The sequence below is a fragment of the Odocoileus virginianus genome, chromosome 1 (assembly GCF_023699985.2).
Source record: "Odocoileus virginianus isolate 20LAN1187 ecotype Illinois chromosome 1, Ovbor_1.2, whole genome shotgun sequence".
In the NCBI taxonomy this organism is placed as follows: domain Eukaryota; kingdom Metazoa; phylum Chordata; class Mammalia; order Artiodactyla; family Cervidae; genus Odocoileus; species Odocoileus virginianus.
Window position 1 is genome coordinate 11,716,449 of NC_069674.1, and position 3,891 is coordinate 11,720,339.

General features: G+C 38.7%; 1 non-coding gene across 1 annotated transcript; it reads left to right on the top strand.

Annotated features, from left to right (window-relative positions):
• Positions 1 to 3,616: 3,616 nt before the first annotated feature.
• TRNAV-AAC (transfer RNA valine (anticodon AAC)) lies at positions 3,617 to 3,689 on the top strand. Its single transcript has one exon. It is a non-coding gene; the product is annotated as a tRNA-Val (tRNA).
• Positions 3,690 to 3,891: the final 202 nt, after the last annotated feature.

The window sequence follows — 3,891 nt, forward strand, 5'->3', positions numbered from 1 at the left end:
AAAGACGGTGGGAGCAAGAGTGGGAGTTGTGAGATTGCAGGTGGTTACTCAAAGGTGACGGTGACCTTGAAAACCTTGTTTCACGGAAGTGAGTGGACTCCAGATATATTTTCAAAGCATCTTTAATGGTAATTGATGGAGTAAATATGGGAGGAAAGAGAAGAGAGAAATCAAGGAGGAATTTCAGGTATATGGCTTACTATATGGAAGTGATGCCATTTACCATAATGGGAAAAACTTTGGTGTTTACAGACACATTTCTCATAGTTGAAGAGATGGCAATGGGCTAGAATCTGTTAGGGTTTTGTTCTGATGAGTTTTGACATGAAGCCTGAACAATAAGTCCAGAATTTTCTCTAGTAATAATTTATCAGTTATTACTAGGTACTGGGAAACTTGCTAAGTATCTTTCAAATATGCCACTTAATCTACAAAACAAATGAATGAGGCACTGTTATTCTAATTTCACAGAGGATACTTCAGACTGATTAAGTAACATTTCCAAGTTTGAAAGTGATGAAACCCGAATTACAGTGAAGCCATCGTCTGTCTGACTACAAAAACACAGCCTCAACCACAACACTGTCTCACATACAGATCAGGAATACCAGATTTTGCACTCAACACCACTTCTTAAATATTTAAAATGTCTGATAATTTTAGGAAATAGTCTCTAATTGTACTGAAATTTCATTATTGGCACAGGCTTTTAAAGATGAGCCCAGATTTCTACAAATGTGACAGAGATGCCTGTTCAATTACTCATATGAAACAGATATGAATATATAGAAATGCTTGGTAAATGTATCAGAGAAGAGAAAATCATTACAATAAAGATAAGTTTGACAATAAAAATAAGTTAGAGATATTTTAGGCAGATGAATCAGAGTGAACAAAGGCAAAGAGATATGAAATAGCCTGACATTTTCAGGGAAGCATCTCATTAAGACCTACTTCCTCTGTGAGTGGGAAAATTATAAGTTAATAAATGAATAGAAACAGAAAAAGAAAGGGGAGGTAGAAGAGAGAGAGAAAGGGCGTGGGGAAAGAGAGGAAGAGATAGTGTTAAGGACAAGATTGTAGATTCCTTCATATGAAATATTAAGGTATTTAAGAGTTATTCTATATTATAGACAATATGTAATCATCGAATGTTTTCAGCAGCTGATAACATCCTCACATTCCACCCTGGTTTTTGTTATGGGGGGCATGGATTTGGTTGGATCAGAGTTGCCAAATCAGAGATTAAAACACCAGTTGGAATACACCTTCCTAGCTAACAAAGACACACACAAAGAAAAGAAAAATCACCCCAGTTACAATATTTATTAAAGAAAAGAAGACAAACATATTTAGACATACTTGTTCACAAGTCATATGAGTAACTTTGCACTCCTAGAGGAAGCTCAACAACGACAACATATTTCCTTATTTCTCATCCACTAAATGAAGGGTGCAAGCAGTAATTATTGCACATGAAGAAGAGGACTTGACCACATGCATTTTCAATGTATTATTTCACCATAAACTTTGTGGACCTTTACACTCATGGTAGTTTCTGCTCCACTGCGGTGTACTCAAACTTCTTACCCCCTCATTTGAGACCTTTACCAATGATCCAGAATCAAGCATTTTAGCTTCTTCTCTCCATTCTTGTGCCTGCTGTGTGTACACTTTCACTTAACTTTGTATGGATTCTGTACAAGGGTAGGATCCAAGTAATTCAGATATGATAGAAGCATAAACTCCTTCCCTGTCAAGACAACAGCAGTTTTTGTAACCACCATCACAAATGAATTGCCAGGAAGATGCAGAAGCACATTGCTGTCAGAAGGCACAATAAGAAACTGCAGATTGGGATCAGAGCCTGGGGTTTTTCTTTCTAACCCAATATCAAGAGATGCCCCTCAAACGTAGTAGGAGGAATGTGCTCACTGCATATCTGGCTGTACTTAGAGCTCAGAAGATGAGATTATCACCCTGACTGATTGCTGGAGATTGAGAGTGGATAGAAGAAGTGTGACAACAGAATTAAATGTTTAATATTTAAACATCACTGTGCCGTATGAACCTGAAACAGAGCTGAAATTTCATTATTGCACAAGCTATTAGAGATGAGCCCACATTTTAAGAAATGTGACATAGATACATATTCTGTCATACATGTGAGACAGAAATGAACATACAGAAATGCTTGGTAAATGTATCAGAGAGGAGATAATCATTAGACTGAGTCCTACAACAAAAAGTGATGTTCTGAGAAGGGACTCTTACCTTGGCTCAGCAGCCTCTAAGTGGCTGGAATGTGAAAAGAAATTCTTCACTGATTCTAAAATAGGAAGAAGTAGAAAAGAAAGATTCAGGTATTGGATAGATGTGAGATGCGCACTCTCTAAACCTACAATGGGTGAATGGGCACAGGTTACCCAACTGCTTCCAAACTGATAGTCAGGACTAGAGGAGAGGTGAGTCCTGGACACTAGGAACACATTTGTGCCTGATGCGGCTCCAGGATGGCTCTCCCAGTATCCCCGGGCCAGAGCACCCATTGCCTTCCTGCAGGAAGCTGCAGTGGTCTTAGGCACAGCACCCTGTGAAGATCTTTGGATTCTGAGGGTTTTATATGGTTTTAAGACTTGCCCTACATCTCTGCAAACACCCAGGAGAAAAGCACTTTGAAAAGGCAGTTCAGGTCTCTTCTGGGAGCCGTGAGAAATTTCTATTCGCCTGTTGTGGTAATCTAACTTATTTTATACAGTATTAGTTCCATAGGGGAAAGAAATCCTTGCTTTGAAAAGAACCACCTGTGATTTTATTCTTTGCTGAAGCACAAAGAGAAAAAAAAAATTACTACTTTTAAATCTATCTGTAGATTTTCAGGATGGCCTGTGGCTCAGATGGTAAAGAATCTGCCTGCAATGCAGGAGACCCGGGTTTGATCCCTGGGTCAGGAAGATGGCAACACACTCAGTATTCCTGCTTAGAGCGTTCCATGGAAGAGCCTGGTGGGCTACAGTCCATGGGGACGCAAAGAGCCAGATACAACTGAGGGACTAATGCTTTCACTTTTCATAGATTTTTCAATTATTCAATCTTCAGTTACTTAAAACAGGACAATTATATCAGCACTCCATAGGAGATACTAATATCCAAAGTAAACACACTGCTACATTTTGTAAAATTTTAAATAAAGGTTTTTGTTTAAATGCTTCTGCTGTAATTGTGTGCTAAATAAATTTATCATAATGGGATCATTACTTTGTCTGTCAGCTGCCTTTAGGAACCACTTGACCAGTATTTCATGTTCTAGGACAAAGTTTTAGTTTACTGAAATCACTTCTGAAATCTGAAGAACTCTTAAGTAACCCTCACAGAAGCAAAAGCTGTCTAATTCATTGGGGTTTCATGAAATGAAAAATGGAGATATTAGTAGTTATAAGCAATTCAGTCTTCCAATGTGTCTATGATAATTAAACAGGCTTTAACAGAGTTTATAGGGCTGAAGTATGAATAGATATCAAACAGTGGTAACACCCATATACTGGGCTAACACTTAACAATAAAAAAAAAAAATGAACTGTCCTTTACCATTAAAAAATCTAGACATAACACACAGGTTTCCGTAGTGTAGTGGTTATCACGTTCGCCTAACACGCGAAAGGTCCCTGGTTCGAAACCAGGCGGAAACAACACTGGTAGGCATCCTTATTTTGGGCCTTCCCTGTGACTCAGACAGTAAAGAGTATGCCTGCAATGTGAGAGACCCTGGTTCGATCCCTGGGTTGGGAAGATCCCCTGGAGAAGGAAATGGAACACAACAGATACAAGATGATACACAAAAAAAAAAAAAACCAACAGCTAAGGGACCTCAGGACCTGAGGGAAAACACAG